This window comes from Temnothorax longispinosus, chromosome 5 (assembly GCF_030848805.1).
Source record: "Temnothorax longispinosus isolate EJ_2023e chromosome 5, Tlon_JGU_v1, whole genome shotgun sequence".
Classification (NCBI taxonomy): domain Eukaryota; kingdom Metazoa; phylum Arthropoda; class Insecta; order Hymenoptera; family Formicidae; genus Temnothorax; species Temnothorax longispinosus.
In genome coordinates, this window is record NC_092362.1 from 10,918,833 (window position 1) to 10,930,605 (window position 11,773).

Sequence of the window (11,773 nt, forward strand, 5' to 3'; positions counted from 1 at the left end):
CACGGACACGGTCGATCGCTTGTGTGCGTCATCCTCTCCCTATGCAACCGTGCGATCAAAGGCCGATCACTGTTTTACATCGCTGAAAAAGGATGTTGTAAACCCACTTATAAAACGGCAGCTTATACGGCGTTGAAATTATAAAAAGTAATTCATACATTTCAATTATATATTGAGAAATTAAGTAGGTATTGTAGATGCAATGGATAATTAACCCACTTGGCATGTTATGTTCCTGAAATATTGAAATATTCGGAAATGGTGCAGAAATATTTCGTTAACATTTTATTTGTAACTATGCATCTGAAATATTTCAGAAATGTACCTGCATCATGTTTTTTATAATATAATATTGTATTAACAATATTTCTGAAATTTTTCAGAAAATTGTTTACAATATTTGTAAGTTTCTGTAATATTTCAAAAAAAATGTAGCAGATGCAATATTTTTTGCATTGCACGAATAATATTTCTGTAACATATCAAACGCAACATTGCATTTAAAATATTTCTGAAAAATTTCTGAAAGATTGCGTAGTTTATATCCAAGTAGCAAAGTGACGTCAGAAGACGACATAATGACGTCTATTTTTAGTTATTTTTGGTCTATGACGTCGGCGACTAATAATGGACGTTTAAAAGACGTCATTTCTTAGATATTTATCTAAGACGTCCATCTAAAGACGTCATTTTAAAGACGTCTTAAGGTTATTGGGCTAGTACCATATAAGTCAATATAAGGCCTAAATTTTATTTAAAAAAAAAAAAAAAAAAATTATGGATATATTCTAGACACTTGTATAATTACTGGTTTTATAATGTAACTTTTCATTCGATTATGTATCAATTTATCTACTGATAAATGTAAACAGTTCAAGATTTGACTTCAGTTGACATTCGTACAAGAGAAATGTCGCGACATTGCATCTCTTCGCTGTAGGCAGCTATCATATGCCAGTGCCATGTGGATTCGCCCGTTGGATGTGGTCGTGATCGGACGTGTCGGCCGTGTCGCGCTCCCGTACGGTTTCTAACCCGCGGATTTTAGTTACAATATTTCGTTTTATCGCGGCGTGTGTTATACCCCGCGTCTCACGGACGATATTTCGCCGTGTTTAGTGCGTTTCTCGCCGACGATCGAGTCGGCGGTTGTCATTTTATCTCGCGCGGACGAATCTACGCATTCACCTACGTCGTTGGCTGCACGTGGCATTATGCAGGGGGCTGCGGCCTCTTGCAAAGACTCGGGGGGAGGGTCCGGGGTGCTGCCCGAGGGTACATCCTCTCCCTTAAACCCCGCTCTCGATGGTCATGATACCCACTCTAACACCCGCACCCATTCCCACGAATTAGCGCTTTCTTGTCCGCTTCCTGGTTCGGGCTCGCGCCCGCGCTCTAAATCCCCGCCCATTATATATAATAACGACCACTCTGCCTGAGTATAAGCAATTCGAAGCTAGCATCACCGCTAAAGTTCTCTCAGATTGTAATACCGGTGATAGTGATCGCTCGAGTGCTGATAAAGATAAGGCCGGCGACCTTCTCTTGCCATCCGCTGCGCAGTCTGCTTCTGAGTCGCACTCTATGGAAATAGACACGGAAAACAATAGAAAGAGATCCGCGACGGACTCATCTGAATCCCCAGCACGTAAGAACGTAAAATCGATGTCGCCAGGTAAAAATCTAATTAAGGATGTTGCACTTAGGGATAATTCTAGTCCCTCGTCATCCCTTCCGAAAATTCGTAACTTTGTTAACTCTCGATACGCATTGACCGATAAATCACCATTTATTGTACATATTCGCACTGTTATTGATGAAGGAAATAATGATGAGGGTCGTAGGCCCCCTGATACCCATCCTCTTCTAATCGGTCGCGTCGTCACGCAGATAGTTAGCGGCGGGCTTCAGGAAATAAAGAAGATAAGTAAAGGTCATGTACAGGTTTTTTTAACCAGCGCCCAAGCTGCCAATAGGCTTATCGACGACCGTTCACTTGCGAGCTATGGACTTAAAGCTTTTATTCCCTCTTATAGAACAGCCTGTACTGGCATCATTAGGGATATCCCACAAGCACTTACTATCGAGAACCTTCTCGAAAACTTAGAATCTTCCCCAAAAGTAACTGAAGCGTATAGATTAAACCGCAGAATTAAAGACGGAAACTCGTATAGATACGAACCTTCTCGCTCTGTGTGTATTAAATTCGCGGGACAAAATTTACCGAACTGCGTCTCGATTTTTAAAGTAAAACACTCTGTGTCTCCCTTCATCCCTAAAGTTAAGATCTGCTTTGCGTGTTATAGAGCGGGACACATCAGCAAGGCCTGCAAGGGCAAGCCTCGCTGTTTGTATTGCGGTAAAGATAAGCATGACGAGGGTATAGAATGCTCTAACGAGGATTCTGTTAAATGTATCAACTGTGGCGGGCCGCACCTGGCCAAATCCTTTGATTGTCCTATCATCATAAACCTTAAAAAAGCTTATTCGCTCGCGGCTTCAAAGAACATCCCCCTTTTTGAGGCCAAGAAAAAGATAAATTCTACCTCAAAATCCTCTTGTAATAACTCTGATAGCAGATTTGACTATTTTAATTACCCTGATCTCCCAACTTCAAAGAACGCTTCACAAACCTCCTCCTTTTCGTCTCCTACTGAACCACACAATCATACCTCTTACAATTGCTTTACTGAACTTTTAAAACTTAGAGAAAACGAAATTCCTTCCTCTTATGCGAATGCCCTCTCAAATTCAAGGAAATCTAGTCTCCGTTCGAGTTCGACCCCATCCTCTCCACGTTCACGCGTTACCTTTTCCGATAGCTCACCCGCTCAGTCAAGCGGAGGCAATAAATCACCCACTTATACACCTGAACATCAAGAAGCTTTATTCTTCCCTAATGGGCGAGCTCAATTTAACAACCCTAATCCAATCTTTCCCCCTTCGCCCAGAGAGCGTAGCCTCAATTCCGCTACAACTTTAATGCTGAAGATAGACAACTTGACATGGTCAACTGCCTCGTTAAAACTTTAAGCGAACTCAGAATTGCTATTTCGGCCCTTGGTCCACTTGTAACCTTTGTTCAAACGAATAATATCATTACCCCTCCGTCACAGCACCCTCCGCCTTGTTCCCTTGATGGCCCGCCAACAACAGTGAATGCCGATCACAACCTTCACAATTAAGAACTCGAAAGCAAACATTAGCTTTCCCGGCTCCACTCGCATTCTGCAGTGGAACTGCAGGGAATCAATAACAAAATGAGAGAACTCAGGGCTCTAGCCCATAAATTTGATATAATATGTTTACAGGAATCCTTGTTGGACTCTAATAAAAAAATTAATATTAAAGGTTTCAACATTATAAGATCTGATGAAAGCATCGCGGGTTCCAGAGGAGTCTGCACCCTCCTCAGGAATAACTTTGTTTATAATATTCACGACCCTTCAAACTTTACGCATCCTTCGGTAGAATTAATCGCAATCACCGTACCCTTTCAAGGTCAAGAGCTTTTTATTTGTAATATTTATAGACATACGGGACAGGATACTCCTGACTCCTTTTTCGATAACTTATTCAGTTACGCCAGTCAATACAAGCACGCTCTTTTAGTAGGCGATTTCAATGCTCATCATTCTGACTGGAATGACAGACGATCAGATAAAGTTGGCGAAATTATTGCCTCGGCTATAGCGGATAACGATTTGGTTATTTTAAATGATGGTTCCCCCACTTTTTTTAACTTTGCATGCAATATTGATTCTGTAATTGATCTTGCTATTGCCTCACCGGATTTGGCTTCAATAAGCACTTATGCAAACGACGAGGAAGGAGACTTAAGGAGCAGCGACCATGTTCCCATTATTATCTCTCTTAATGGCCATGTGGATCTGTTAGAAAGTGCGTACAAGAATTCGGAGCGCGACACATGTGCGACACATGTGCGACGGATGGCACGCGCGGAATTCCAGAGCGCGAAGCGTAAACAAGGAGTGGGGGGCGAAAAAGCCTCGATCGTGATGCGCGACCGAATAGACAAGTCAGTCGTTCACAATATCCGAAAACGAGCGGACATATCACGGAGTCAGCGTGTTAGAAACGGGCAATAAGAATCGTGAAGAGATTGTGTATACGAACATTGTGGAAGTAAGTGGCAATTCGGTAGAATGCTCACAGATGGCATCGGTATTACAGTTCCCTAGTTATCTTTAACGTTCAGTGTTTTGCGAGCGCTGCGATGATCATGTTGCGCCCAGCGCCGGGAAAAGGCACGGACCGACGATACTGCGCAAGCGTGAGTGTGTCGATACGGGCGTGAAGCCCGCCGAACAAGCAATCATCTTCCGGCTAGCGAGGCGGACAGTTACGTTCTTTACATCGGCGTCGTATAATTGCTACGCGACTGAATTCCGCCAGACTATTGAGTCTGAGACAGATCACCAGGACGTCTTCGTAATACCAGAGGAAGCATTGCAGCCCTGATCAGAGGAGATCAAGAGACACGGTAGTGTCTCGCGCCAAGTACGCGCGAAGCGAGACGCACCGTGACTCTTTTACGCGAACGCATGAGTTGCGAGTATCCGAGATTTTGAGATCTCAATAACGAGTGAACGGATCAATTTCTAAGTAGGTTCGATCGATAGCTTGGGGTTTGATTTATAAATAAGAGTCTTTTTTTTCCGTTACGTGCCCTACGAGCGAAGATATTGCGATGCAAAGTCCAAATGTGGAAAATTTTTTTTTAAGAAACGTCCACGTCGGACAAAAATGGCGGCTGGTGTGTCACTTTCCCATTTTTGACACGAGAGGGCATTCGTGCACTGTTGCAGTGCGTGACAGTGACAGTTTTACAACCTAGAAAAGGATAAGTGTAAGTGTGTGATAGTCGTGACCGTTGCCGCGTCGTGACAGATAGTGAAATATATATTTAGTATTGACCGTAGAGAGCTGATGCCGATAGATCTTTAAGAAGGAAGGTGTATCTACAAAATCGTACAAACACGTACGTATATGCTGTCTTGTAAAAGTTGTCAAACTGTATGTTTACGCGAGCGTTACTTCTGTAGTAACTTACGATAATTCACTCGTTTACGCGGAGTAAATTATCGTAAGTTACTACAAAATCCCGTTTACGCGAAGGAAAATTCTGTTTACGCGAAGGAATTATCGTAAGTTTACTACAGAAGTAACGCTCGCGTGTAAACGTAGTAAGTGAAATATATAAAGTATTAACCACAGAGAGATGTCGAGGAGATCTTTAAAAGAAGGAAGGTATATTCAAAATGGCACACGTACGTATATGCTGTCTTGTAAAAGTTGTCGAACTATATGTTTACGCGAGTGAGTACATCTATAGTAACTTACAGTAATTCATATTAAGATACGTCGTCGTCTCTCAATCAGAGAAACGTAACCTTCACTACTTTCAACGGTGGCTCTTGATTTCCGATTATAATAGTTACTATAAAATCTCCCGTTTACGCGGAGGAATTATCGTATCGTAAGTTACTACAGAAGTAACGTTTGCGTAAATAGGTTATAAAAATAACACGATGTTATATATGTGGTTTGCCGTGAATATGTGTGTGTGTGTGTGTGTGTGTGTGTGTGTGTGTGTGTGTGATTTCTGCCTAGTGCTCTGAATGTCATCTAGTCATACATATCAAGAACTTTCGATGGGCTTCTTCAGAAGATAGGATATGAAGAAAATCCTAATGCATGATGACGATACCACAAAGATGCTAAGGCTAGATGCCACGAAATGTGCATGTATCGTCGATCACGCGGAATGCAAGAGAAAATCCGCCGTTAAATTGAGCGAACATTCACGAATCCTGATACCCACAAGTAATTTCTTACAATCTTTTTATGATCCTGATTATCTCATAATTTGTATTTTTGTACGTGTATTTTATGCTTTGATAGAAGGAACGTGAAAAAGAGCAGGAAAAGGAAAGAGCACTAGCGACGAAGCAGACAGAAAAGAACAAACAGAAGAGACAGATTCAAGATTTGTCTTTTAATCTGGACGAAGACGAAGATGAAGCTGAGATGTCTTCTGACGAAGACAATGCCGAAAAATCTCCGCAGTCAGAAAATGTGCAATCTGATGGCCCTGCGATTAAGAAGATTTAGAAAAATCCAGATGTAGATACATGTTTTTTGCCAGTAGGGAAAGGGACGAGGAGGAAAATAAACTTAGGGAAGAATTGAGACAAGAATGGGCTAGAAAGCAGAACGCGTTGAAGGAAGAAGAAATTGAGATCACATTCAGTTATTGGGATGGATCTGACCATCGTCGGAGTGTTATAATGAAGAAAGGTGAATGTCTCAGTGGTTTAGAGAACGTTTAAGTTATTAAAATACTCCAGTGTCACTTTTGGAGTAACATTGGCATGATATATAATGTTCTGCTGCATAAATTAAATTTTCACATACATGTAATTCTATCTATTAGGTTCTTCAGAGATGTTTAGAAGTTCTGAGGCCCGAATTCAGCGAGCTTAAAACAGTAATGGCAGATCAGTTAATGTATGTCAAGGAGAATCTTATATTACCGCACCATTATACGTTTTACTGCAACTGTAACTGATTTTATTGTAACTAAGGTAAATATACCAAATGATAAAACTTATGAAGCAATATCACAATGTTGGCATGTTATTTTAATGTATGTAATATTGCGATTAGGCACGAGGAAAGAGCGGGCCTCTGTTCACATTTGACGTTCACGATGATATTCGTATTATGCACGATGCTTCTGTCAAAACCGAGGAATCACATGTCGGAAAAGTTTTACTTAGGTATTTATTATTAAAAGAATATTTTGCATAATTCTTTTTTATGTTATTTTTTTATTTTTCTCATTAGATCATGGTACGAGAGGAACAAACACATTTTTCCAGCGAGTAGATGGGAACCTTTTGATCCAACGAAAAGTTACAAGTATACAGTGTCGGATAAAAATAGGAAGAAAGCTAAAATCTGATCTTAGATTCAACGAATTGTCCAATTTTGTTTAAAAGATTCAGATTCAAGGACTGTAAATATTATAACCAGATAAATAACTTTGTTTTAACGTACAATTAATTCATTATAAAAGCTGATTATATATATATATATATATATATATATATATATATATATATATATATATATATATATATATATATCAATATATTTATATATATATATATATATATATATATATATATATATATATATATATATATATATATATATATATATATATATATATATATATATATATATATATATATATATATATATATATATATGTAGGTCTAGAGGTATGTTCCGGGACTGTTTACGTTTTTTGAAATGTACAGTCCTGGAATATAACGCATATATATGTAATCAGATTCAAAAAATTGTCCCGAAACGTGCCGTAGGACATGAATTTTTTCCAGGACAGTCCTGGAAACTGCCAAATGTCCTGGAATATACCGATGTAAAAAAATAAAAGTCCCGGAACATACTTCCGGACCTACATATATATATATATATATATATATATATATATATTGTAGCTACATTGTATTTTTAAGGACTGTGATTTTAATTCATTCAGTTATGTGATAATATTTAATTCATTTACTCGATTATATAACTCTACTAAATAGTTAAGTTTTCGCAAACATTTGGAGGGAAAATAAAAATACATGAATAGTTTAATGACTCGAATATAATAATTACAATATGAAAATACAAAACCATACTTTAATTCATTCCGATACAGAAACAGTATTAAAATATTAATCCATGATCAGATCCTCTAACAGAAATCTATTTACAAATATTAGATGTATCATCTCTTGTCATTTCTTGAAGATAACTGAACAAAAATAAATATATACAATTATATCGATTATAATCACGTATTATTCATAGATTTGATACAAGTTGGATCCATGTATGTAATATTTTTGGAAAAATGGTCCATTATAATAAACTTTTTCTCAGTCGATCTGTTCAAGCAGTCAAGGAATCCGAACTAATAAATAACTAGTCCAGACCCGAATCTGTTCCAGTAGTTTCCAGTTTCGCATCGTTTTATATTCTTCATGTGTTTTTAATACATGAATTATTACTTATTTGAAAATTAATAATTAGTGGATAAGGAATAATCACATTGTCAGGTAAATTTTTTAATTTAAAAATAATTGATTTAATATAAATAATTTAATTATTGCAGATAAACATGATTTAAAAAACAGGTTAATATTATATATATGTATATATACGATATATATGTGTATTTATATCTACCTAACATAGAGAATTTACAAAAATAACATTAAATATAATAAATAGGTATTTAATCAATAAATACATATTTAATAAATTTCAAAAATAGGAGACAATAGTTCTATATTATAACTATTATTACATTTAATGTTATAGCGATTCTCTATATAATACGAATATAAATACACATATATGTATATTTGTAAAAAGTAAAAGGTTTATATATATATATATATATATATATATATATATATAAATTTAATAAAAATTTAATTCGTTGTTATTGTCAATTTGTGAATAATTAAAAAATAAAAAATGGAAATTTTTTGCCGTTACTTGCTTATCACTACAAAACGCATGATATCAGTACAAAATTACCTTTTTCAAAAAAAGGTAAAAAAAGGCGCCAAGTACACGCGCAATGTATGTTGTAAATCTAAAAATCTTAAATAGTAGTAGCTTTATTTCTTCCTAACAAAATAATTCACAAAATTGCGTTACCTAACTCAACCCAAGTGATATGTATAGTAGCTTTATATTTTTCTCCCTAACAGAATAATTCACAAAATTGCGTTACCTAATTCAACCTAAGTGATACGTATTTCAAAAAAAGATGTGAAATTTTTAAATTGCGCCAATTGCAAAGAGAATATATATACTTTGAAAAATAATTGTTGTGCAACTACTTTTAAAAAATAAAACAAAATTGTGTTACCTAACTCAGCCCAAGTGGTATGTATCTTTGTATTCCTGAGAGTCTTTTTATCAACCCAAGTGGTAGTAGTTTTAATTCTCTTTGATAAAATTATAATGTTACAAAGAATTATTTTAATCACAAAGAATTAAAGAGGTAACATAAAATAAAAATATTTAATTAAAATAAAATAAATAAATTTTTCTTGTAAAAAACTTGGCGCTGCTTTTTTAAGGTCAACCCAGACAAACTTGCATAGGTGCATAAGCATATGCATAAAGAGATGGATTGGTCTATTTCCTTTTGCACATATACATATAAACCAATTAATTTCTTATGTTTATGCGCTATGCTGAGTGACCCCAAAATCGGACATTTTTAGCCCCATCATGATGGCCCTCGAAATTCGAATCGAATTGTATGCTAAACGGTGCTACATGATAGGACATTAATCTAAAAAAAAATTAAAGTTGAGCATAGGTCTAGTTTTGGAGATACGGGGAGTCAAAGTGGCCAAATTCCCAATATTATCCAAGTACAATAGAAAAGAATGTTAAATCTTCTTTGATAATAGTGGTATGGTATTTTGAATAGAATTAGTCCGAATGGTTCTCTGACCACCGTACTACTTAATTTTTTAAAGGGGTAAAACTACCCCCAAAAGAAGTTTTTGCTGAATTTCTGGAAAATGGATAGAGATACGAAAAAATGTTTTGAATGAAAGTTGTTTGTCTAGGAATTCTGCACAAAAAAGGTTTCTTTAATTTTTTTCGTAGAACTCACTCTTTGGTCGGAAACCGCGCCTGAAGAAAGATAATTTTTAAAAATAAAGGGAATTTCATCAGTTAAGGAACTATCATTACAAAAATAAGTGTCGATATATTTTAAAATATAATCGTAGAAAGATTTTAGTTATCTTAAGTATTGTAACTATAAACTATTACAATAAATTATTATAATAAATAATAATAATAATAATAATAATAATAATAATAATAATAATATAATAATAATATATAATATAATAATATAATATATAATATAATATATAATATATAATATAATAATAATAATAATAATATATAATATAAATATATAATATATAATATATAATAATAATAATAATATAATTATAAATAATTAATAAATAATATAATTATAAATAATTATATTATTATTATTATTATATATTATATATTATATATTTATATTATATATTATTATTATTATTATATTATATATTATATATTATATATTATATATTATATTATATATATTATATTATTATATTATATTATATATTATTATTATTATATTATTATTATTATTATTATTATTATTATTATTATTATTATTTATTATAATAATTTATTGTAATAGTTTATAGTTACAATACTTAAGATAACTAAAATCTTTCTACGATTATATTTTAAAATATATCGACACTTATTTTTGTAATGATAGTTCCTTAACTGATGAAATTCCCTTTATTTTTAAAAATTATCTTTCTTCAGGCGCGGTTTCCGACCAAAGAGTGAGTTTTACGAAAAAAATTAAAGAAACCTTTTTTGTGCAGAATTTCTAGACAAACAACTTTCATTCAAAACATTTTTTCGTATCTCTATCCGTTTTCCAGAAATTCAGCAAAAACTTCTTTTGGGGGTAGTTTTACCCCTTTAAAAAATTAAGTAGTACGGTGGTCAGAGAACCATTCGGACTAATTCTATTCAAAATACCACTATTATCAAAGAAGATTTAACATTCTTTTCTATTGTACTCGGATAATATTGGGAATTTGGCCACTTTGACTCCCCGTATCTCCAAAACTAGACCTATGCTCAACTTTAATTTTTTTTTAGATTAATGTCCCATCATGTAGCACCGTTTAGCATACAATTCGATTCGAATTTCGAGGGCCATCATGATGGGGCTAAAAATGTCCGATTTTGGGGTCACTCTTTGTCTGGATAAGAGCCTCCGCACAAGACTCTCGTATGATAGCGTAGCGTAACGTAACGTGGATTAACGCACAAGAAACGTATCGGTTAGAGCCTCCGCACAAAATTTTCGTATGGTAACGTAACGTAGATCAACGCACAAGAAACGTATTGACGTATAAAGCGTCATCTACAATGGCAGCAGGAGTATACAGTAAGACGTAAGCAATAAGTTATTGACTAATGGGATTTTTACAATTCAAGAATAATCGACTGTGATTGGTCAATAGAATAGTTTACTGCTTACGTCTTATTGCATACTCCTGCTGCCATTGTAGACGACGCTTAACGCCGTAACTGATACGTTTCTTGTGCGTTGACCCACGTTTCGTTACACTACGTTGCCATACGAAAGTCTTATGCAAAGGTTCTAAACTTTAAAAAAGCAGCGCCAAGTTTTTTACAAGAAAAATTTATTTATTTTATTTTAATTAAATATTTTTATTTTATGTTACCTCTTTAATTCTTTGTGATTAAAATAATTCTTTGTAACATTATAATTTTATCAAAGAGAATTAAAACTACTACCACTTGGGTTGATAAAAAGACTCTCAGGAATACAAAGATACATACCACTTGGGCTGAGTTAGGTAACACAATTTTGTTTTATTTTTTAAAAGTAGTTGCACAACAATTATTTTTCAAAGTATATATATTCTCTTTGCAATTGGCGCAATTTAAAAATTTCACATCTTTTTTTGAAATACGTATCACTTAGGTTGAATTAGGTAACGCAATTTTGTGAATTATTCTGTTAGGGAGAAAAATATAAAGCTACTATACATATCACTTGGGTTGAGTTAGGTAACGCAAT

At 34.6% G+C, this 11,773-nt stretch overlaps 1 long non-coding RNA gene across 14 annotated transcripts; it reads left to right on the forward strand.

Moving 5' to 3' along the window:
• The first annotated feature begins 4,910 nt into the window (after window positions 1–4,910).
• Window positions 4,911–7,026, forward strand: LOC139813357 (uncharacterized). Of its 14 annotated transcripts, none has more exons than XR_011732140.1 (7): window positions 4,911–5,002; window positions 5,239–5,291; window positions 5,635–5,847; window positions 5,926–6,321; window positions 6,458–6,608; window positions 6,691–6,803; window positions 6,871–7,026. It is a non-coding gene; the product is annotated as an uncharacterized lncRNA (long non-coding RNA). The 14 variants fall into 14 exon arrangements; XR_011732146.1 differs by having other exon boundaries at window positions 5,654–5,847; XR_011732150.1 differs by having other exon boundaries at window positions 4,912–5,002; window positions 5,693–5,847.
• The last annotated feature ends 4,747 nt before the right edge of the window (window positions 7,027–11,773 follow it).